Source organism: Gekko japonicus, unplaced genomic scaffold (assembly GCF_001447785.1).
Source record: "Gekko japonicus isolate JY-2015 unplaced genomic scaffold, Gekko_japonicus_V1.1 scaffold2404, whole genome shotgun sequence".
NCBI classification, from domain to species: Eukaryota; Metazoa; Chordata; class Lepidosauria; order Squamata; family Gekkonidae; genus Gekko; species Gekko japonicus.
The window spans coordinates 217,432-243,499 of NW_015172620.1; the positions used below are offsets into that span (position 1 = coordinate 217,432).

At 43.7% G+C, this 26,068-nt stretch overlaps 1 protein-coding gene across 1 annotated transcript in view; it reads right to left on the reverse strand.

Annotated features, from left to right (window-relative positions):
- LNX2 (ligand of numb-protein X 2) overlaps nucleotides 1-25,853 on the reverse strand; it is a 101,083-nt gene extending 75,230 nt beyond the window's left edge. Inside the window, exon 1 of the mRNA XM_015421669.1 lies at nucleotides 25,810-25,853. The gene's annotated coding sequence lies outside the window, so the exon portion shown is untranslated. The remainder of the gene's footprint in view (nucleotides 1-25,809) is intronic.
- Between the last annotated feature and the right edge of the window lie 215 nt (nucleotides 25,854-26,068).

Genomic DNA, 26,068 nt, shown 5'->3' on the forward strand with positions numbered 1-26,068 from the left:
AAAAGGTTATTCCCAAAAATGTGACATAGTACCAATTTCAAGCTTATAAATTGTTTTGTCAGCTCTGAAAACACCCTCAGTTGTACACAAAAGTAAAAACATATGATGGAAAATCAACATCTTCCATTTGCATATGTTTTATTTATTGTTCATCATCTCCTTTGAAAATGAAGTATTAAACCAACATAGTAAACCTCTAATCTACTAGCAAAAGTGTGTAACAAAATCCAAGTTTTTAAAAAATCTATTTGATGGCATGTTTTTGTGAGACAATACTTTTGGTTGTGGATGTATAGCCAATGCCAGGATGAGACAGTGTGCCTTTCTCAGCAAATGACTCAGAACCAAGCTACTGACACCATTTTACTTTTTTTTTTTTTGAAACCCCCAAGAGGGTAATTTTAGTGGTTTTTCAATAGACTACATAACTACAACAGAAAATATAGGAAGGGGGACTACAACTAGGGATAAAGAAAAGATACCCACACTAACTAAAAACCCAAGAGTAGGAGATCATTTCCGTGTTAAACTACATGTTAGTAAATACGTGTTAGTATAACAATATACTTGTGAGTTATTTTTAACTACTGCTTCAATGTTAATAATTTTAATATTTTGAGAACACTTCTTGGGCATCTTCTTATTTTCATAGGGCTATTTTCAGAGTCCTTCTGCCCTTACTTCTGTCTTCTTTCTCTGAAATCATACACCGTTTTGCCTGCTCCCACACCCACTTCCTCCCCAGAGTCCTCCCCCGTTCCAGAGGTAGTAGAGTCACTCGATTTTGTTTCTTCAACTTTGAGTTCTGCTTCTTGCCCCAGCTGTCGTCTCAAAAATTCCTTTGCTTTAAAGATAGAGTCAATCTTCTCTCTTTTATCATTAATTTTAAAGATGACACCTTCAGGGATCACCCAGCAATACTGTATTCCGTTTGTCTGAAGAAATGAGATTAATTCTTTGTAGCTTTTCCTCTTTTGATGGATTTCAAATGCGATGTCTTTTAGAGTCTTAATATTTGTATTCCCAAATTTCAGTGGATTTGCCGGAGTTGCCTTTAATATAACATCTCTGGTCTGTCTTCTTGCAAACTGTCACGGCAGGACCAGGGGGCGTGACACAAGCAAGCAAAAGTCCAGGAACAGTCCGAGGTCAAGCCGGACAAACCAGGTAGCAAGGTTCAAGCAGGTTTAAATCACAGTCCAAAAGCAGGGTCAGACATACCAAAGTTTCAAGTCCATAAATCACAACAATACCAGAGGAGTCAGAGATGAACGCAGGGTCAACAAAGCCAAAGGTCAAAAGCCGAGGATCAAGCCGAGAAGAATTCCACAAGGTCTGGAGCAGAGATGCAAGGATTCAGGTCCTGAACAAACGACGTTGCCAGCACAAATGACTGCTGGCAACAGACTTGCATATATACAGTGCTAGCTAATCAACTCATTAGCTAGCCAGGAGTGAGGACAGGATCCTGTCAGTAATCAGGGCTAAGAGATCTTCTGGCACGCATGCGTGCATTCTGCCTTCGCTCTCTCAGCTGTTGTCTTCTTACATTCCTGAGCCTGGTTACAGGTGGAGGCGAGTCTGATGATGAATTACTGGGCTGCAGCAGAGACTGATCCCTTGCAGGTGTTCCCTGGGAGGCTCTATCCTCCTCACCACTTAGATAGCTTTCAGCTACAGGATCCAGTCTTTGCCTTTCTGCTGCAGTACTGTCCTCAGGAGCCTGTTCAGGGTCCTCAGGAGCCTGTTCAGGGGCATCAGCAAAGGCAGGCATGACATCAGCAGGGGCAGGCATGACAATCGGGAGCTTCAGACCCTGGTGTCGCGCCAGGCTTCAAGTTGCCAGTTACCCCCTGCTTACACTGCAAGCCTCCCGCTTTCGCGGAAGAACTTGCCTTCTGGATCGTCTCCCGTCCGTCCATCCACACGTGGCCCTCTTCTCCGTATCAACTCTCCTCCTGTCTTGTTGGCCTTCATCTCCCAGTTTGCCTCAGTCTGGGGGAGAGACAAAGAGTAGGACTGAAAGGCCCGTCTGAGGCCTCAGGGCCCGTTTCCTCTCAGCCCAGCCCGCTGGGTGACCCTTTCAGCAAGCTGGTATCTTGCAGTGTTTGGTTCCCCTTTGTTCCCGCCTGTCTAAACTCGAAAAGGAAATGCATGGCAGCTGTTCAACCCTTCTCTATCTTGGCCTTCAGCACTGGCTTTTCCAGGTTTGCATTTTCCTGCTTGCCAATCGCTCATGAGGCGTCCCTCCCTGCACTCCGCTTTCTCCATGGGGGGCCCCCTTCGCTTTACAAAAACAGTCCGCTTATCTCTCACTCACGTTCATTGTTGGTCACTTCTGACCTCGCTCTCTTCCATCGCTATTCCGCTTGATCTCCTGCGCTTGTCCTGGTCAGATTGGCTTACACCCATAGGTCACCCATCGCCTGGACCATCAGGGCGGAGGGAAGCCTCTATTCCATGGCTTCGAGCCGTCGAAGAGGCTAACCCTCAAAAGCCCTCTGGCTTGGAACCCACCGCAAGGGTTCCGTGGGAGTGCCACTTGAGGTGGCACCCCTCCAGGCCGAAGGTGTGCTAGTCGCCTCCTCGAGCTTCAAGGAGAGCAATGCCATCGCTGATCAACCAACCGGAAGCTCCTGACACCATTTTACAGGAGAATTTGGCCATTTAGAAATTGTTGTGAGGGACTGATTGGGTCTGCGGGACAGTGGCATCATGAGATCTTGTCACCACCACCCCACATCTTTTCAAGTGACAAAACAGGTCCCCTCACAGCTGTCTGGGCGTGTGAAAACGCACGTGGCCCCCCTCCCCCAGATTGCATATTGCATAGTACCACCATGCTGAAGGCTCTCATGGCAATTTCCCCCCCATTTTTTAAAAAACTGTTTCTATTTACAACACAAGAACATAAACTAGAAACGACAATAATCATCTAAACAGTACATAAAATATAGATAAATAGATAGATAGACAGATAAAGCCATCTACAATGATCATGGCAATTTCTGAATGGCTAAATACTCCTTGGTCCTCGACCGAAGAGAACTCTGGCCGTCCTCAGCTAGGCCCAGAGCTTTTAGTGCTCTGGCCCCAACCTGGTGGAACTCTCTGCCGAGTAACATCCATGCCCTGTGGGACTTACTACAGTTCCGCAGGACTTGCAAGGCAGAGATGTTCCGCCAGGCATTCAGTTGAAGAAGAAGAAGAAGAGATTGGATTTATACCCCGCCCTTCACTTGGAGTCTCAGAGCGGCTTACAAACTCCTTTCCCTTCCCCTCCCCACAACAGACACCCTATGAGGTGGGTGGGGCTGAGAGAACTCTGACACAAACTGCTCTTTCAGGAACAGCTGTGCCAAAGCTTGTGACTGACCCAAGGTCTCATCAGCAGGTGCAAGTGGAGGAGTGGGGAATCAAACCGGGTTACCCCAGGTTAGAGTCCACACACTTAACCACTTAACCACACTTAACCACTACACCAAACAGTAACAGTGTCCATCTGGCTGGCATTCTCGCCCCTCCCCGCACAATTGGAACTCTGATAGCTGTTTTTAAAAACTGTATTGCTACTATGGAATTAAGAAATTTTGCTATATGGAATTTTATTGCAACTTTTATCCATTTTAAACTGTATGATATGATTTTGGTTTTGTTGTGCACCGCCCTGAGCCCTATTGGGGAGTGGGCGGTATAAAAGACAACAACAATAATGTGTTGGTTGCCATGGGGTTGGACCTGTGGCCACCATAACATCTAGTTTGGTCCTTAGGGGAACTGCTAGAGTAGACAACTGTATTATTATTAAATGTCTCATGGGAAGGAGACTCTCAGTCAGCTATCAAAATGATGGGAAATACTGAGGGTGGTTCTGTAAATGCTAGGTACACTACCACAAAAATAAGTACTTTCTTCCAGTAATCTCTAAAAGGTATTATTGGTTTATTAAATTTATCAGCCTGTTGCTGCATCTTCTAGAATATGTGACCACAGATAGCTTTTAGTCAAGGTATACCTGGTCACAATGCTTCCTCTAAGCTGGGGAGTCCTGTGAGCAAAAATTCCACTTTGCGAGCTACTGGCATTAAAGTTATGAGTGAGCGATTTGGCTACTGCATAAATTAGTTTGCTCTGGAGCCATCCTTCCTGAGCGAAGACAAAAACGTGTGAGCCGGAGGCTAACAAACTGCGAGCCGGCTCACACTAACTCAGCTTAGCAGGAACACTGCCTGGTCAGGCTTTAAAAGGAAACGAGGAGCATTCACCACTACAGGGTAATTGTTCACTGGAATACTATGCAGTATTTTTCAAGTGGTAATTACCATGGTGATGTACGATACAGGGTGCAGTACAGCATATTTTGCGCAGCATGCGAAGGCACCTGCCAGCATTCCAAAGTGAGTAGCAGAATTAATGAAAGAAAGAATTCATATTCCCCAAGATAGGCCTTCTTGAACAATTAGAAATTATTTTTAAGAACACCTAAGCAAGGAAATCCCAAAATGCTATCAGCAGCTTGCCGCTGAGCTGTTCTCCTAGATGTACCGGAGACTGAGCGTCATCCAAAGCCCTGCACACCTGGAAATGCTTCACACCTGCCTGGGGCTCTCTTCTTTGGCACACCAAATGCTCTCTGACTCCTGCTCAGGGATACCCAATGAAATGGACTGGCATCAGGACAAACAAAAGAAAGTACCTCATAATGCAATGAAAATAACTTACGGAACCTGCCACCAGAGGACAAGGTGGTGGCTCGTGCTTTTGGTGGCTTTCAAAGCAGACAGGACAAATTCCTTGAAGGACAGCTAATAGCTACGGGTAGATCTATGTCAGCTAAATGGACCCTCTGTGTTCCAAGGCATGGTCTCTCTGAGCTGCTGGGAGTGGAGAAGGGAGAACTATTGCCTGTGTGCCCTGTAGATAGTCACTGACTGGCCATTGCTGGAAACAGGACACACTTAGGGTCTTAGCCTTGCATTCTTACACTCACAGAGGTCTTGGATACACTCACAGGCACACAAACCAGAGCTGGGTACAAGCTGCAGCCTCGACTACCTAAAACTAGCATCATCTTTATAATATATTCAGACTAAACTATTTACGTTAGCCAAGATCATGATTTAAAGTACTATCCACCAAAATGGGACAGTGACATTACATCAGTACTCACTCCACTACTTTGCAGAGAGCCACATTCATTCCAGCCTTGGCACATCTACAATTCAAGGTGCTGGTGTTGACCTTTAAAGCCCCATGTACTTGAAGGACTGCCTGCTCCCTTATGAACCTAGCTAACCACTACAGTCATCTTCTGCTTCTGGTGCTCTTGCCTTCTGAGATTTGGCAACCTGAAAAAGCACTGCTGGCTACTGCAGTCTCATCAGAGTTTGGGAGCTAAACAGGATTGGCCACTGTTACTATTTGGATGGGAGACCACTATGAAAGACTGTGGTTGCTACACAGAGAAGGGCAATGGCAAACCAACTCTGCTAATTTCTTGCCTTAAAACCCCATGATCCTGGGGTTGCCATGATTCAGTAGTGACTCGACAGCACACAGAAGAGGGCCTTCTCAGTCATGACACCAAAACTCTGGAACTCTATTCCTGCGGAAATTCATCTGTCTCTTTCTGTTGCCATCTTTTGCCAGTGGGTTAAGACCTCTTTTTGTTCTGTTTGGCATTCTCTCGGTGATCTCTCCTTCCTACTCAATGTTTTAATTGTTGTTTTTATGCTTTTGTACGTGTACTTTAGCTAATGTTTAATTGTCTGCTATTGTTGGTTTTTGTGGTTTATTAAAATGCTTTTTTATTATGTATGCTTTTCATTTGCTTCTTGCTTCAGTGACCCTTACAAGGGCTGAAAGGCAGGGTATAAATTCTGTAAAATAAATATTCACACTGGAATAGCGGCATCAACTCCAAGTGATTTGTGAACTGCTGCCTTTACTCCTCCTTTTAAAAACTTTTAATGCAGGTGGCAAAGCTCAGTTTGGTGCAGTGGTTAGGAGAGCTGACTCTAATCTAGGAGAACCGGGTTTAAAAAAAAATATATATATATATATTGGTTTTTAACATTAAGTTCATATACATACATCATCCATTTTCTATGTTATGAGTCCTCTATACATTATTTTCTACCCATTGTTTAACTCTTATCCATCTTTGAATAACAGCTTTCTCTTTAGTCCCTCATACTTGCGCTTGCAACCAATCCATTTCTACAACCTCTAGCAATTTTAATGCTATTTCCTCTCGGGAGGGTAGTCTATCCATCTTCCAATATTTTGCTAATAAAATCCTTGAAACCATATAAATATGCAGCAAAATATATTGCTCTCTCTGTGTATATTGGTCATCTGGTATTATGTTCAATAGATACATTTCCAGGATTAAATCCACATTTACATTCATAATTTCCCAAGTTATGTTTTGTACCATTTTCCAATACTTTTGAACTTCTAGTGGTGGAGATGCCAAGATGCCAGGGAGAACTGGGTTTGATTCCTCACTCCTCCACATGCAGCTGCTGGTGTGACCTTGGGTCAGTTACAAGTTCTTTTAGAGCTGTTCTCTCACAAGCAGTTCTCGATAGAGCTCTCTCAGTCCCACCTATGTCACAGAGTGCCTGCTGTGGGAAGGAGAAGGGAAAGGAGATTGTAAGCTGCTCTGAGACTTCTTCGGGTAGTGAGGGGGGGGATATATCCAATCCTTCTCTATTTCTGAAGAAGGAAATTTGCTATGCGCATTCTGAAATCCAGTGACCGTCATGTGTGTAATGGCATTCTGGATCCCACTTAAAATCAATTACAAGACCCATATCGATTTTAACACAATCAGGATTTCAATGTTTTCTCTTGAGCAAAAGTGGAGGTTGGGAGAAGAGAGAGAAAATTCCTGGATATTATATTAAAAACCCATTTTGTGAATGCTAGTATGCATTTGGAACAGTAGCTAAATAATCTGTTCTGCTTTGTCGTTCTAAAAGGAGAGAGATAAAATGAAATCCAGAATGCTTAATGCTGACAGTACAGATGGAGGGTGCAACAAACTGGGCCAAGGAAAAATGTGTTCATTGTCAGATGGACAGACAAGTATGTGTGGCACCTGAAAAACCAGCAAAAGCTTATTTCAGCATGAGTTTTGTGAACTAGAGCCCAATTTCTTCCAATGCCATGCAGTAGCTCCTTGCTAAGAAGATCTTTTATATACGATATAGGAACTAAACAAACAGCAGGGTGGATATTTAATAAAATTGTGTCATGCCAGCTTCTGCAAAAAAATCAGCACACCCGCTCTAGGCAGACAAGTAAAGAAAAGGCCTATGCATAAATACACAAATTTGTCAAGAGCAGTAGTGAATGACTGTACATAAACGTGTTGAATGATTGTCTGCTTGCATCTGACCAGTCAAATTTATGTAATCAGCAAAATTTATTTAATGAATAGGACCTGCATTTCTTTTCTTCCTTCTAATATTTTCAAGATCCTCTTTTACTCCAATGCATCAGAAGCAAACAGATCAACAAGAGAGCTCTTAACTTCCAGACAGATTAAGACCAAACCTCGGTGATTAATCAGCTGAAGTTTTACTTTAGTATTAAGCTGACCCATCCATTAGGCTAAACGGTTCTTTCGCCCTGGCTCTCTGTCAAATCAGGAATGAAAGGGTAAATATGTAAGGCTAGGCTATGGCTTCGGTTACACATGGAGAATCCAGAGACGGATTCCAGATACCTTTCAGCTCTGGAACACAGACCAAGGAGCAAATCCCAGCAAAAGTCCCCTTGAAATAGACAGGAGCCACTAGCGACTATGACAAAGCTCTTGCACTATTCACAAAGAAAGATTTATTTACACTGAGCTGGCTCTAGTCTGAACTAGAATTTCTACCCATTCTCACTGCAAAACCCCTCTTGCACTGTTCTTGAGAGTTCTCTATCCCCTCACCAGCATCATTTCAAGAAGATTGGCGGCTTGCAGGGAGAGGGAGGAGACAAGAAAATTCTTTCTGCTGAAGGAATTTTTAGTCTAGACCCAATTCTGCCTTGCTAGTTTAGCCCAAGGCAGTTTATAAATATGACCATAGGACAAATAACAGGGCTTTAAAAAAAAAAAAATCCACAATATAAAATCCACACACTCCCAAAGAATGAAACATTAGCTTAATCATCTACTAGATAGCTTCAGTTTAAAAATCACACAAGAAAGCTCTCTGAGGGTCTATATACGTGTGATTCCTGGATCCGTCCTCAGGTCCTGTTGATACACATGCTCTTGGAATTTTGCATTGGCCTTTAACAGTTATTTATAATTGTAGCCTTTATAGTCAACAAGAGAGTGAGAAAGGCAGTAATGGGGTACAATCTCAAAAATGACAGAATGATCTCGGTCCGAATCCAAGGCAAACCATTCAGCATCACAGTAATCCAAGTCTATGCCCCAACCACTGATGCAGAAGAGGCTGAAATGGAGTGGTTCTATGAACACCTACAACACCTCCTAGAACTAACACCAAAAGAAGATGTCCTCCTCATCACAGGGGACTGGAATGCTAAAGTAGGAAGTCAAAAGGTAACCGGAATAACAGACAAGTTTGGCCTTGGAGAACAAAATGAAGCAGGGCAAACAGAGTTTTGTCAAGAGAACACACTGGTCGTAGCGAACACCCTCTTCCAACAACCTAAGAGGCGACTCTACACATGGACATCACCAGATGGGCAACACCAAAATTAGACTGACTATATCATTTGCACTCAAAGATGGAGAAGCTCTATACAGTCAGTAAAAACAAGACCTAGAGCTGACTGTGGCTGAGATCATTGCAAAATTCAGACTTAAACTGAAGAAAGTTAGGAAAACCACTAGGCCATTCAGGTTTGACCTATATCACATCCCTTATGAATATACAGTGGAGGTGAAGAATAGAATAGGTTTAAGGGGCTAGATTTGATAGACAGAGTGCCTGAAGAACTATGGACAGAGGTTTGTAACTCTGTACAGGAGGCAGCAATCAGCACCATCCCAAAGAAACAGAAATGCAAGAAAGCAACGTGGCTGTCTGATGAGGCTTTACAGATAGCAGAGGAAAGAAGGAAAGCGAAAGGCAAAGGCGAAAAGGAAAGATTTACCCAACTTAATGCAGATTTCCAGAGAACAGCAAGGAGAGATAAGGAGGCCTTCCTAAACAAACAATGCAAAGTAATGGAGGAAAACAATAGAATGGGAAGGACTAGAGAAATCAAGGGAACGTTCCATGCACAGCTGGCCATGATAAAGGACAAAAATGGTAGAGACCTAACAGAAGCAGAAGAAATTAGGAAAAGATGGCAAGAATACACAGAAGACTTATACAAGAAGGACCTCAATGTCCTTGACAACCACAACCGTGTGATCACTGACCTCAAGCCAGACATCCTGGAGTGTGAAGTCAAATGGACCTTAGAAAGCATTACTAACAACAAAGCAAGCAGAGATGATGATGTCCCAGTTGAGCTATTCAAAGTCTTAAAAGATGATGCTGTTAAAGTGCTGCACTCAATATGCCAGCAAATTTGGAAAACGCAACAGTGGCCACAGGATTGGAAACGGTCAGTTTACGTTCCAATCCCAAAGAAGGACAATGCCAAGGAATGTTGAAACTACCGCACAATTGCACTCATTTCACACGCTAGCAAGGTCATGGTCAAGATCCTACAAGCTAGGCTTCAGCAGTACGTGGATAGAGAACTGCCAGAAGTACAAGCTGGGTTTCGAAGAGGTAGAGGAACTAGAGATCAAATAGCCAACATTTGCTGGATTATGGAGAAAGCAAGGAAGTACCAGAAAAACATCTACTTCTGCTTCATTGACTATGCTAAAGTCTTTGATTGTGTGGATCACAACAAACTATGGCAAGTCCTTAAAGAGATGGGAGTACCAGACCACCTCACATGTCTCTTGAGAAACCTGTACAAGGGTCAAGAAGCAACAGTTAGAACCGGATAAGGAACAACTGATTGGTTTAGCATAGGAAAAGGAGTACAAGAACGATGTATATTGTCACCTTGCTTATTTAATTTATATGCAGAGTACATCATACGAAAAGCCAGCCTGGATGAATTACAAACCGGAATTAAGATTACTGGGAAAAACATCAACAACCTCAGATAGGCCAACGATACCACTCTAATGGCAGAAAATGAAGAGGACCTAAAGAGCCTCTTGTTAAAAGTGAAAGAGGAGAGGGCAAAAGTTGGATTGAAACTCAACATCAAATAACTAAGATCATGGCATCCGGACCCATCACTCCTTGGCAAACAGAAGGGGAAGTCATGGAAGCAGTGACAGACTTCACGTTCCTGGGATCCAAGATCACTGCAGACGGTGACTGCAGCCATGAAATTAAAAGATGCCTGCTCCTTGGGAGCAAAGCGATGGCAAACCTAGACAGCATAATAAAAAGTAGAAACACCACCCTGCAAACAAAAGTCCGTATGGTCAAAGCAATGGTATTCCCTGTAGTAATGTATCGCTGTGAGAGTTGGACTATAAGGAAGGCCAAGCGCCAAATACTAGATTCTAATTATGGTACTGGAGAAGACTCTTGAGAGTCCCTTGGACTGCAGGGAGATCAAATCAGTCAATCTTAAAATAAATCAACCCTGACTGTTCCCTGGAAGGCCAAATGCTGAAGCTGAAGCTCAAATACTTTGGCCACCAAATGGGAAGGAAGCACTCACTGGAGAAGACCCTGATGCTGGAAAAGATTGAAGGTAAAAGAAGAAGGGGATGGCAAAGGATGAGATAGTTAGACAGTGCTATCAATGCATCGGACACGAAATCAAGCAAACTCTGGAGCATGATGGAAGACAGGAGGGCCTGGCACGATGTGGTCCATAGGGGGTCATGAAGAGTCAGACTCGACTGTTTGACTGAACAACAACAAATAATAATTGTGGGGAAAAGAAGGAAATGTTGTTATGAAACTACTATAAATAACTGATTCTAGTTGAAGTGCTTAGGAAATATTGTAGTGTAAGAGCTTTTGGACACTGACACATTTCATAATAAAGCAGTAGGAATGCGATCTACATATATTAAAACAATGTCAATAGCACGAAGACAGAATGCTGTAATCTCTTTCTTGAAGCAATGTTACTGAACATAATATTACTTAGATCAGCATTATTCTCCCCTCAGAGATATGCTGAAATGCATCAAACAGACATCCTGACATTGATTTAAATAGATTTTTTGCTGCTCTTGGGAGGTATTACTACAATTTAATGCATTAGCAACTATTGTCATAAAAATGTATGCCAGGCTATACTCTTAAGAATTAGTATCTGGAAGTAAGTTGCACCACAAACAGTGTGACTTACAATTGAGTAAACATGCTTAATATCAGAGTGTACAGCATGGAAAATGGGACTTCTATATACCCTTGATAATTCTCTGTACCAGTGTGCAAGATACAGCTTCCATCCCATCCGTCCAAATTTTTTCATTTAATGAAGAATACCAGCCTTGAACATGTTAGTCTGACTAGGAAAAACAAAGATGCTCATGGCTGCTATTGTTCTGTCCTTTAGGATGCTACCCTATGAGTAAAACCCTAAAAAAGACAGTGGGACACCATCAAGTAAACATGCACACACCAGGGACCCAGGGATCTTTCGTTGGAACCAGCCCACAGATAGGGCAAAGGACTTTTTCCATCTAGGTCCTGTTCCTGTCAGAATGTGTAGTAGCCACTTCCTAAGAATCCCTATCCACTATTGACCCTACTTAATAAATACAAACTCAGCCATGCCACCATGTGCACTCGTGTAATGAGTAGAGTAGAACAGAAATATAGTTTGCACCTAGACAAGGGTGCAATACTTCCAAGCAAAGTCAAATTAGAGCCTAAGCCAAGGTGTTCCAACGACTGTATGATAAAGTCACCAGTCCTACAAACAAAAATATTTCTTCTCTGAAAGATAGCAGGTCCAACTGGGACACAAGAATGAGAGGCGAAACAGAATGGTTCTCTCTTTTCTTGCAGGACAAATATTTGCTGGCAGGGAAACGGAATGAGGAAATAACAGTGCTTGTGCATTAATGTGGTAGAACAAGGTTTGTGCTGTACAGGTGCACAGTGGCACCTGTAAGCCCAACAAAGTTTGAAATATTCAGATAGTCTATGGACTGAAGCCAGGCTCCAAAGAAAGACTTCAGATATACTCTGAAAAGGTCACCCAAAACAGTTCCCTATGAAGAAAACAACAAGTCCTGACTAGACAAAAATGACATGGGAAGGCAAAAAGACACAATTGAATTCTATAAAATTAGGCATGGTGTGCCCAATCCCCCCCCCCCATAATATGAGAAGTCAGGGTCACACAATGAAAGGGATCACTAATAGGAGTCAGGAAAGCACAATTAATTTATGCAACAAGATGCAGCAAGGGCCATTAGCTCAGATGGATTTGAAAGCAGATTAGACAAATACACGGAAGACAGATGTATCAATGGCTCTTAGAGATGCTGACTAAAGGAACCTCCAATGGTTTCCAGTTGCTGACCTCTCATTTAATATTTTATTGTGCAAAAGCCTATAAATACTTAACAAAGGCAGAGCTAAACTGAAATTTAGTATACTGTACTGTCACTAAATACACATGTTCACTTTCCTCTCTGGAAATAAATTTTTTTCTGAGGTGATTAATACTGTAAATTAAAAAAAAACAAAACAACCTGTAACATTTAGGACATCAAGTTACCCGTTACCATTTCCAGCTTTAGTTTCATGAAGCCTTAATAGCGATGTAAAATTGTAGATATGCTCAACTGTCACAATGAAATACAACCCGAGTTCAGAAGCAATCTGCAGCACAAACCGTGCTTCGTGTGTAAAATTAAGCTTCATCATTAGTTAAGTGAGCACAACCCTCGGCCGCAAAACCGGAGTAACAGGATCGCCTCAAAATGAAAAATATCAACCTGTCAGGGGGAAAAAATTGCTTTTCTCCAACCAAATTAAACCAGCTTCCTCCACTGGAAAAGGAGCAACTGGATGGGGCATAGTAACCGCAGGCATGATGTTTATACTAGTATCAAGAGCTGGTGCACAACACAAATATTTGGATTGGGATGCCAGATGTCTTCCGATTTGCGTCAGCCTGTTTCTTCCACTCTGGAGAGGATTACTGTTTGAACGTGGATGGATTGGATTGCCTTCTTAGGACACAATCCACCAAACACTACAATGCACCGGAGGAGGGGGGGGGGCTCTGAAGCAGCTGGCACTTCCAAGATTCTTTTTGGAATCTCTGAGCAGATTCAGAACCAGTTCCCCCAACTCAAATGGCAAGCTGCGGTTCTGGGGTGAAGAAGCAGCCACAGCTGGTACAGCTGCTTCAGCACACAACTGGATTTATTTATGCTGCTCAAATGACGTGTGGTCGTGACAAATCAAGGGCAGAGCAAACGCTTCAGCTGATGCAGAAAACAGTGTGCAGAAAGCTGATCTCAAAGTTGTATGCTATGTACTGCCTACTTCTTTGGATTTGTTAACTTCGTGCACACATTTCCACTCTCTCTCATCCGATGCTCCAGGCAGCTTAAAACACCGAAGACAACTATGACAGACCCCTGTCTCTTTCCCAACACCCAGGCAGATTTTTCCCGCCAAAAATATTTTCGTTACCCTTAGTAACTAAGTCGTCTTCCAGTTGTGTGTATTTCTTCTTTGTCTGATAAGCTTAAATTGTCCCACCCTGTCACAGATAATTGTTTAGGCTTTATACCCAGTACAGGAACTTGAGGGAAAGACGGGAGCTGTCCTGTTTTATAAACCCTTGTGAAATGGCACTTGAGGCAGATTAACTTTCAAAACCAGAATATTTTATTAAACAGGCAGGGGATATATATAGATATAAGGATTCAAGGTATAGAGGTTGCTGAGATAAAACTTTCTAATATATACAGAATTGAGGCTTTTGAACATACAAGAGAATGTTGCTGAAGCTTAATTTCTGAGTTTCAAGTTCTTTTCAGTAAGAGGTTTTTGCTTATTGTATATTTCAGCTGTTGCACAGAATCTTGAATACAGTTTCTTAGAGAATAGCTATGTCCTAGTGCTTCTAGGTTTCTCCCTTCAGAGATCTAGGTTTTCCCCTTTATATATTACAGATTTTCACTAGCTCCTGAGATGTCTAAGCTTCTCTCCTTCCAGGGTTCTCTTCCTGGCGCTTTTCACTGGCAGGAAGTTATTCTCCTTGTCTCTAAGAAGCAATAACTCCTTTTACTATTTGACTTGTGTGGGAGTTCTCTCTAACTACCCAGACCATCTGCCCAATCCTTCTCCAGTATCCATTGTCTGTATAAGGCTGTTCTGTAGCTTTCTTGACTGAGAATCTAAATTCTTCCTCAGAGTAATTCTAATATATTTAAGACAATGGGGTCATTATTCTCTCTCTAACAGTACTTTTCTGACAATTCCCTGATAGAAATCACTGACTCCCAAAGTCTCTTGCCTCAGAAGCCAAACCCTCTGGCTACTGATCCAGACATTAGATTTCAGACCCGACCAAAAGGTGAATGGTTCCCCTTCAGAACAGCTATTTATTTCCCCTCTAAGCTGATGCTGACCAATCAGAGAGTGAGTAGAGCAGCCAATCACATAAGCTCTTCTCTCCATAGAAGATTAACTCATAACCTCCCTGACTCTCTGACACAAGTAGCATTTTAAAAAGCCTGCTTTTCTATGCAATCCATCACAACAACAAAAGCCATGGTATCTACATACAGACCTATATTAAAAGGACAGTTTTAAGATCACAGTTACTACTATATCCCCAAGGCAAAAGTAACCCTTCACATGATTCGCCAAACCTTTAAACGATGTGATGGCATCTCCTCCGCAAGTTAACTCCACAGCTAATAATGCTTTCTTCAGGAAGGAGCTGTGTTTCAGTGATAGAGTACCTGCTTTGCACACTCAAGTTCAATCCCTGGCATCTCCAGTTAGAAAGGATTATGTAGTTGGTGAAAGAAAAGATATCTGCCTGAGATCCTGGAGAGCCACTGCCAGTCAGAGAAATCAATACAGACCTTGATGGCCTGACTCACTATAAGGGAAGCTTCATGTGTTTAAACCCTCAGGGCAACAATGGCAAAAGTCCTGCTTGGAGCTATTGCAGATTCTACAACCCCAATAGAAAGGGTCTTTGCACTTGACCTCAAGAAACAGAGACATATTAGGAGAGATGCTGTCCTAAGACCTGCAAGTATCTGTTCATGAATCTTGAAATGATTTCCAGACATGAATTGGAAGGCATAACCACAGTGTAGTTTCATTGTAAGCACTACCCCTACCCCCAGAGAATACAGGTCTGCGGGTTATTTATGGCACTTCAACAACCTTATGGACAGTGAGTGAGATTCTAAGCTGCCCTTCCTTGAGTAGAGAGCCCTTCTGGACTTACAAGGAGGGATTTGAGATTGTTGCAGATTTTTTTTTACTCGAACTGCAGCACATGACCCCCTTCAAGTGCTGCTACCTACACTGTTCCCAAGATTCTCCCAATCCATGAAAACAGGTTTTTCCCTCTAGCAGCCAGAGGATGGGGAGAACAAGAGATGACAGGAAGGATTCATTCCATAAGTGCTTCACTCTTGGGTCTTTGGATCCAAGTAACTGGAAGACCAAGCCCTGTTCCGCATATTATACTACTGGCATGTCTGTCACTGAGATCAAACTGTACGAGAGCCTTCCTATGAGGGGAACAATCAGGAAGATTTTAACCACTCCAGCAAATAGCTGGTTTTCTGGTATAAGCTTTAAATGACAAGAAAGTCACCCATTTAATTTGGAAAGGGGTTGTGGCTCAAAGGTGCAGTACATTATTGGCATGCAGAAGGTCTCCGGTGCAATCCCCCAGTTCTGAATTGGACATGCTGCTGAAGTTTATATCTATTAGGTTGGGTTATGTACTCCGGAGGTTTGCTAGCACTTGCTTCCAACCCAAGGTGAGTATATATGACCTGAACATTCTTCTGTAGCTTGAGTTGTTATTCAACACAGAGAAGAACTCACTCCATTGGTGGCATCAGGAAGGGAGGGAAGTCTCCTTCTCTCCCCTGTACTTCCTGGCACAGACCCTGTTAGATCAGCATCTCAGAATCCAGGGAAATACAGTTTTCTTGAGGTGCCCAACTATCTTTGGAAACAGCCAAAAGGATCTAGAGAACCTATTATTAAAAAATGTTTAATCCATTAAAGGCACTGAATACAGGAGGTTAGAATGGTTCCAGCTGAATGAATTGGATGAAACCAGACAAAACTACTTCATATCTTAATGACACATGCTGGGTAATAAAGCAAACAAACTCTGACCATAGATGTTTCATTTTGAAACATTTATACACAGATTTAACTGTATGCAACAGCTTACTTATGGAAATGTTCCCATTTGGTGTTAATTATATGAGCGCTTGCAAGATTGCGTCCAAAACCAGCACACATTAAAACATTACTATTCCATTTTATATTGTGACCTAGCATTTACAGCATATAATTAATGGCATTTGAAATGATTTAATTTAATTTTCAAATTTACAAGGGGCGATAATTTATATACAACAAATACCAGCCATTTAATAAGGGACTCAAGAGGCATGAACATCAATTATATCTTCCTAAACTGCTGCAAATCGAATTCAGAGAGAGCTTTAAATATCCAAGCAAACGGTTGCTATGCTGATTTAGGACTCTCATTTCCTCACCAGTCTGGAGGACTCTGCTCTGCATATCAGGTTACAGATTAATCCTAATGGAACCTAAGGCCAGGACGGCTCATAAACCGTTGCAGGTTCCCGTAATGAAGCAGGCTACATGGTTTCCCAGACCTCCCAAGATGACCTGCTGGTCATTCCAGCCCATCATGCCCACCTTCCGCTATGGCTGAGATCACAATACACTGAGCCATTAATTTCAATGGTGAGGAGATGGACTCTGGCACATCCCCATAAACGTGCTAGTATTTGAGGCTGACTAACACGGCCACTCTTCCAGATAGGACTGCCAAGCTCCAGTCGGTGGCTAGAGATCTCCCAAAATTACAACTGGTCTCTAGGTTACAGAGATCAGTTCCACTGGAGAAATGGCTGCTCTGGAAGGGGGACTTCATGGCATTATACCCTGCTGAGGTCCCTCCCCTTCTCCCCCCAAACCCTGCCCTTCCCAGGCTCCACCCTCAAAATCTCCAGGTACTTTCTAACCCGAAATCGGCAACCCTACTTCCAGAACGGATTTCAATGAACCTCCACCTATGTTTAGAAACAACCATTGAAAGACATGGTAGAAATAGTTTTGATAAACAAACAAATGTAGATTGGTAACAGGAAGTGAAAGAAAATTCTAATCTACGGGCACATCTACAGAGAAGCCTCCTGTGTTTGAGACTGCATCTCGGGAGACACCATACCAGTGACAGGAGGCAACATCAGGGGAAGACCTCTATGCTCTGTCGTTGGCCCTCCAGGGTACTTGGTTGGCTACTGTGTAAGACAGGAGTATGCTGGACTAGATGGGTCACTTCTGATACAACAGGAGCTCTTCTCGTGTTCTTAAATACGGAGAAACAGGAGAGGCTATCTGGTTTGGGCATGCCCTGTGATGGTTCCTATCTTGAGATAGGCTAACCCAGCATATCTGGACTGTGCAATAGGCAGAATTCATCATTTCAACTTAAGGCAGTTTAAAACCAGCGATTTAACTGCCATCACAATAATATTCAAATATTTATATCCCACCTTTCCACAATTATTATATTTCTATACTTATCATATTTCTATTTACAGCCAATCTTTTTTCTGCCCCCACCTCCACCCTGGTTGTGCCCGTAAAATTCAAAAGAGATGCGGCTTGGGGATTGTTCCCACACAGCATCCCTGGAATACAGCCCTGGCACCCACAACTAAAAGGAAAGGCACAACCCTACTTCCTGCAACAGAAACAGCAACTCAGTGGACACAAAGCTGCTAAACAAGGTCTTTGAGCCAGACACTGAATGGCAACACTGAGGCAATCCAATCGGGGCACTCAACTCATATATAACTGAGGATCTGAGTCAAAGCAAAGGACTTACAACCACTAGTGTTTGGGCTGTGGAAACTTTATGGGTTATTATTAATCGACGTGTCAACTATCTAAAGTTAAAGAGTATTTCCAGGAATGCAAATAGGCTTTCTTACATCAGCTCTTTGGGGGATATCTTGCTCTGAATTTTGACATTGTTTGGCTCTTTAATTATAAAAGGTTGTTGAACCCTGGGCTAGGATACAGTTAAGGGAATTTCCTAATTCTAATGAAATTCTGAGACTTCTTCTGTAAGGTATTAAGAACTCCTTTCAAGGCTCCTATGCTGAATCAAGTTAAGAGCCCTCCTTCCTCCCAGAGAACAACATCCTCACTGAGGCCACAGAGAGAAAAGCCATCTCCAGCTAAAAAACCCTTCCCTCCATTTTCCAAATGCCACTGCTAAGTCCACCAGAGTGAAGGAGGGAGGCCATAGCCAGGTACACCACCACCATCCTGCCTTGGAAACCTCTTTGCCAAGGGGAATAATTTTGACCCATGGCTATCACACCTACAAGAAGAGAAAACTGCTAAAGCAGCAATGGCAGGCACTTCTTGAAAACTAGGGAACGTACATTGTGTTTGTGTGCACGCATACATAACACATTTGTTGCAGGGGGGTTTTTGACAAATTTTGGATGCTACCTTAAGAGCTATATATAGCGTTGGAAGGGTCCATACATGACCCTTTTGCTGAGAGTTTTGTAACCTTGTAACGACCAATGGCTACTTACAATAAATTGAACTGAACTACAGGCCATCTAGTCCAACCCCCTGCTCAATGCAGGATCAGCCGCCCTAAAGCATCCCTGACAAGTGTTTGTCCAACAGCTGCTTGAAGGCTGCCAGTGATGGGGGGGGGGGGTTTCCAACATGCATGAGTACAGTTTTCACTAGTAAGCATAAAGAAATCCATTTTGAATGGATTTTGGGGTCACATTCCTCCAACCATTTAGAATCAAGCATTCCCACTGATGACATCAGGGTAAATTGTTTGCAAATTGTGAACCAACTTTGATTATGAGTAACACATTGTGTCATGCCTGTGTTCCAAGACTCCTGCATAGCTTATATGCCATATTTCCATTGGAAAAACATTTGTGAACAACAAAATCAAAGCAGCATATGGCACTGGCATCTTTACTGGGACACCAGCGCAAAACAGCCGATGCTGATTTCCTAAGCCTCCTTGATCTCTTGTCTGATTGTATGCTTAGGAAGCATAAAACATCAATAAGTCAAAGAGAACTGGGAAGAGGAACAGAATTCACATTGGCCACATTTAATGAGATGGAAAGACAAGTCAGGACCCCCCCCCCTCTTCTCATGAACAAAAAGGTCACCTGTGTTCCGTAATTCCGTCAGAACCCATTTTTGCACACAGACTGTCAAACATAACTTCAAGCTAATCCATAACAGATATTTATATTCTGTACCAAAGACACAAAACTAAACCCATAATGTAATGTAATTCTTAAAAGGAATTAAATAAAACCCAGAAGTACTTAATAGTGGATTTTTGTTGCACAAAAAGTAAACAACCCAATGGCCCTGAGGGTATATTAGCAACAAGGAAAAAGGGGAAGTCAGAAGGGGGAAGCAAAAATCTTCTTGACTGGCAGGTTGAAGTCAGATATACTGGAAGCATCAATGCATGGAGATGCAGCAACTCCCAGCATTGGTGCTTCCAGTGTAACTGACATTAGCCTGCCAATCAACTAAGAAGATTTTTCCAGCTATTTATTCTCTGTGAAAGGTAATTTACAAAAAAAAGTAAATTGGGAATCCTTAATGCAGTGCTGCAACAAAAGGTAAAGGTGCCAGAGGAAAAAGTAGACTGTCAATTTATCAGCCAAGCAGGCACTTCTGAAACACAATTAAGTTCCCAGGAAACTGACTGTTTGATGCACCCAAAGGAAAGCTTCCGTGCAACTCTGCTTGCCTTTGGCAGGAAGGCTGAACACCACCAAACCCGAATCCAGGTCCTGTAACAGGGGCTTACATGCAGCTGTTCTTTCTTCCACCCACACACTTAGTAATTCAATTCCTTTTCACATGTTGGTGCCCTTTTATAGCACTACATCAAGGGGAACAGAGCTACATGCTGCAGAAAGAAGGGGGGGGGAATATGCCTCTGTATCCAAGTCTCCCGCACACAAAACATCATCCAGAAACATGTTGCTGGCTGCGAACAGGCAATTTAGGCTTAATAACCATCTTTAGCGTCTAATGATGACAGGTGAACACTGTGTTTTCTATGGCAATAAGAAAACAAAACACTGCTCCTTCGGAGTCAAGGGGAGGAGTGCCACCCATTTCTTCTCTTAAGGAGGAGCTACAGACTATATGACAAATATCCAGTTCCCAGACCTCTGTCTATTGTGCAACTAATGCAAAGACATGGAGAAGGGCAAAGACTCAGAGAAGGGCACCCACAGAGGAGAATTGGCAGACGAGAGGGACTGCTTCACCGCCTTTATAGCTGTCACATCTCCTCTCCGCAGCCCCTCCGTCCTCACCAGGTTGGCCCTGGTTTTCCTTTAGTGGAACTCCAAGATCAGAAGTAAACCTCATCAGTGGCCTGGGGAGGTGGCAGGAACGTCGCAGTGGAAGACTGAGCTACAGGCACCCACACTAGGTTTGCCAGCCTCCAGGTGGGACTTGCAGATCTCTTGGAGTTACAACTGATCTCCAGACTACAGAGTTCAGTTCCCCTGGAGGGAATGGTTCATTTGGAGGGTGGACTCTACGGCATTATTATACACTATATTGAGGGACCTCCCCACTGCAAACTGTTGTTGTTGTTCAGTCGCACAGTCGAGTCCGACTCTTCGCGACCCCATGGACCAGATCCCGCCAGGCCCTCCTGTCTTCCGCTGTCCTCTGAAGTTTGCTCAATTTCATGTTCGTTGCATCTATGACACTGTCTAACCATCTCATCCTTTGCCGTCCCCGTCTTCTTTGACCTTCTCTGCCCTTCACCAAATCTTCAGGAACTTCCTAGGCCGGAGTTGGCAACCCTAACATGGTGAATTCACATGGCGAATCTTCTCTGCAAATATCCCTGCGTTAACCATTAACTGCCAAACATATGATTAGAAACAGGTGAAAGGGAAGAAGGCATGGAAACGAGATAAATGGGGCATAAATGAAGTTTATAAGCATCGTTTTTTCTTGTGGGGTCTCAGAATAGAGCGATCCACAATTACAGGACTTATGGGACTACTTCTTTGTAGAAAGCCTATGGAACTCACTGTCACATTGCAACTAGACTAGTGGAAAGTGCTGTTGAGATACAGTTGACTTATGGTGACCCCACAGAGTTTTCAAGGCAAGAGGCAAACAAAGGTGGTTTGCTATTGTCTGCCAACTACTCTTAGCAACCCTCGACTTCCCTGGTGGTCTCCCATCCAAGTGCTAACCAGGGCTGACCCTGCTTAGCTTCCCAGGTCTGACAAGACTGGACCAGCCTGGGCCAGCCAGGTAAAGGACTTCAAACAGTGAGCACATGGATTCAGTGGCTACTGAGCAGCTAACAGCACAAGCTTCTTTTTCACAGGCAGCATACCTCTACGTGCCAGCTGTCAGAGATTAACAAGAAGGTAAGATGGCAGTGAAATTCCCCGAAGCATTACAACAGAGCAGCAAGTTAAAATGGGCCATTTGCTGATGCGCATGACAATTCTTGCATTCAGAAAGGCAGACTTTTAACCTAGGATACATGTATTGCAAAGCATAGAAAGGCTGGAAGGGAATTGTAAATCAACCTTTCTGCATGGCTAAGAATCTGTTTGGAAATAAGTGTTTGCTTACAAGCAATCAGTGAGATAAGGAAAGAAAAGCACTTTAATAGTGCAATCCTAAACAGATTTACAACCTTCCAAGCCCATCCACATGCGAATTTGGTGTAGAGAAAACAGGATTCACAAGTTTCTCAGGAATCCTTTATTATTTAGCTTCATTAGTGTCCTCAATGCGTGAATGAAATATAACAAATCAGACGGAGAAGGGTTGTATGCTATGCAGGACGAAAGTGATGACCTTAGAGAGTAAAATAATATCTAACTGTTTTAAATGCCGAGAGAAAGGGAGAGAGAGGGGAAGATTCACTCATAAACAGAAAGGATGTAAGGAGAAAGGTGTCTGGGGATCCTGATCAATCACAAAAAGGGACATGATGAACCTTCGCAGCAGATAAATTACAATTCCTGGATGCATCAGACAGGACATTCTTGGCAGTGCTAAAGAATTTAATACCACTGCACACAGCATCTTTGGGGACACTGTGTGCAGGTCTGCTTGTGTGTACATTCAAGAAGTATGGACTCAAATAAACATAAAGTGAAAATAAAGAGTGGCTGGCATGAAGACCCTATTGTATAGGTAAAGCTTAAAAGAATGTGAGTTGTTCCCTTTAGAGGAAAAGGAACCTGAGGAGGGACAGAACTGTAGTTTGCTCTACAAATTTTGGGTAAGGGCACTGCTTAGTGGTATGCCACATGTTGTGCAATACAGAAAGTCCCAGGCTGAAGACTTCTCCAGGTAGCCCTGAAAACTCCTGCCACTTAGGGTTTGGCTACAACATCGAGCAGTGGTCTGATGCAGAACAGAGAAGGTTTGTTTACATAGGAGATAATAATCTCCCTAGAAAAGACATACAAAAAAGAATGCAAGAATGAGATATACATCTTTTACCTCTGGGTCATTGCAATCCAAAAGGTCGCCCTCCGGTAAGATCTTGCAGAAAGGGAAGGTTGGTTGCTTCAAGGAATCTTTTGTGGTTAACCTTGCTTGTTCTGCTCTCTGTCATTGGCACACAGTGGATTGGAGTCTACAGTACACCAAGGATCCATCCTGAAATAAGGTTTATCTTATTTCTTCATTTATTTACGGAATTTATAAGGAGGCCCCCCAGGGAACACACTATTAGCATGGAGGTAAAACATCAACCCCTTAATTAAAAACTTGGGTAAACAGAATTGTTTTTGCCTAGACCCTAAAGAAGAATAACATAGACACTAGGAAGGACATTCCACAAGTAAGGTGCCACCACAGAAAATGCCCTGTCTCTAGTCACCACCACCCACTTCACCTTTCCAGGCAGGGGCACAGAAAGCAGGGCTTGAGAGGCCAATCTAACTGGTGGGTTGAATAGTATGGAAGGTGATGGTCCTTCAGGTACTCTGTCCCCAAGCAATTTCTGGCAAAGGTAAGAACCAGCACTTTGAATTGTGCCTGGAAACAAACCGGCAGTTCTGACCTCTCAGTACTTGCATGATACGATACCTATATCCCATCCCTGGCAATACCCTGACTGCCACACTTTGAGCCGGCTGAAGTTTCATTCCCTTTTTCAAAGGCAGACTCATCTACAGGGAATTACAGTAACCTAACCTGGATGTAATCAGAGCTTGGATCACCATGGCCAGATCACACTTTTCGAGGAATGGCTGGCGTATCATCCAGAGCAGATAAAAGGTACAAGGTGCAATGGAGGAGACCTGAGCATCCATCCATAGGCCCACATCCAGTAGCAATGAACCTGCTCCCTCAGAGGGAGTGCAACCCCCTTCCAGGACAGGGTGACTCTTCAGGGCTTGGATAACTTTGTCCCTGACCAACAGCACCTCAGTCTTGTCTGGATTAAGGTTCACTTAATTGGCCCCCATCCAACTCTATACCATCTCCAGGCACTTGTTAAGGACCTCCACAGACCCACCTGATTCAGATGTTAAAAGAGAAACAGAGCTTGATGTCATCAAGAGATTGGTGACACCTCACTCCAGATCTTTTGATGATGTGTCCTACTGACTTCATGTAGATGTGAAACAACATGGGGGACAAGATGGAAAAGGCCATGGGGCTGAGCAGCAGTCACCCTGCACCCCCTTCTGGAATCAGTCAAGTAAGAGTGGAATCACCAAAGCATGGTGTCCCCGACTCCCAACCCAGCCAGCCTCCCCAAAAGGATAACATGTCTGATGGTATTGAACACCATTGAGAGGCCCATGAGAATCAACAGGAACATACTCCCACCCATCACTCTCCCAGTGGAGGTCATCAGTCATGGTGACCAAGGCTGTTTCCATCCCATCTTTAGGTTCTTTTCGGTGTTCTGATTGTGACCATGATAACATAGGAACACCAGAAACTTGCATTCCTTTTATCATAGGCTTTGCTCCTACAAGCTAAGCCATGTAGGAGATTAATTCCAGGTTCCATACAATATAATTCAGCACTCTTATACAGCTCAGCAAGTTAGCCTTTATCCAACCTGTGGCCTAAAACAACACATTGCTTTGGTGCTGATTCAATGTAAACAGTGGGCAAAGGATCTCGCTTCTGTGGACAGCCTTTTGATGTTACTACAATAAATCTGTGGTCCCTAAATATCTACCTTAAAAACACACACACACACACATACACAACAGACTCATCTGCATTTCTTAAATGGCTGAACTCTGTCTCTTCCTCCCCCCCATCTCCAGGACTCACATTCCACAGAAGGGTTGAAATGCAAGAGTTTCTTAAACTCTCTCCTCTGAGCTTCCTTACGTGGGGGTGTGTGTGTTTTTTTGCTAAAAACCCTTGGAAACACTCAGTAGCAAAGACAAGACCAAGGACGGCATTGAGTCTCACTTCCAAATCACATCTAGCAGAGATCAAGTCTACAGAGGCCTGTTAGCACAGCAGAAGATTCACCTTAATGATGATAACAGCCAAAACAGCCACATCTAAGCAGAGAAATACAGGATGTCCCATTAGCCTAGCACCACAAATCAATACTGCTACCAGCAGAGGAGACTGTAGCAGCCTCCATCAACACATCAACACCAGCATAAAAACTGATTGGGAGCATTTGGGCCCCAGCGACCTCTCCTTTGGAGAGGCCCACCTCACGCGTTGCACTAAGCACTTTGGTGAGTGAAATCTGGCCCTATGGAGGTCATCCTAAGTATTAAAAGATTCACAATTTGGAGAATTTCGAATCACAAAATGGGGAAAGGAGGACCCCTCCACAAATCTTACGGAAAAAATCAATAGTAATACCAATTCCAAACCATTGAATGAAAAGCATCTAGACAGAAGAGCGACTTGCAGAAAGGAATTGTTACCTCCTGTCCACTTCTCCACTCCATCACCGAAGATTAATAGTTTGATCCCTCCTCCCAACCACATATGCACACTTCAACTGGAGGAGGGGCCAGAGAAAAACCATTCACCCCCACCAATAGAAATCAATCAGCATCAGCTTCTTCTTTGAGGGGAGGGGGGGTCTGCTAAACTGTTTCTTGTGTGGTGTTACATGAAACTGGCCACCGGGAATGGAAAGGTCTGAAGAAAGAGGGGGGCCAGAGGTAGCCATGGCCAACCTACAGGCAAAGCTGTGGCTGGAGGTGCCATCCAGAACCTTGGCAAAGGTAGAGGCCGGCACAGGGCAGCAACCACCGCAGAGAGCAAAGGGGCTGCCAGATCAAAAACAACGACCAAAAAAAACACCCACCAGGAAGGAATCCGCTGGAACCGCAATGCCTCGCCGAGGGGGTGGGCGTGAGGGGAATGGATCTGTTCCGAATCAAACTACTGTCTCTGGAAGAGTGAAGGAGCAAGAGCCAGAAAGGGACCGACAGAAGGCAGCCAAGCGCCTCAAGGTTGCAGCTGGCCAGGGCTATACAGCAGGCGGCTGCCCACTGAACTTACTCACCCTCGGCGGGCAGAAGCTCCCTTCTCATTGCATCGCGCTCCAAGGGACAGCGGGTAGATGCAAAGGGAGGGCGGGAGGGCGGGGGTGGGGGTAAAGCTCGCTGGCTCCGTCCCTCTCCACCGTGCCGCAGCCCCTAGCAAGGGACCGCTGGCTCCTCCTTCTCTCGCCGCCGCCGCGGAGCTCCTGGAAAGAGGCAAACTCCAGGCAGGACTTAGGGAGCGCTCGGGCTCCTCCTCCCCGGGGGCAGCCACGGTGGCTC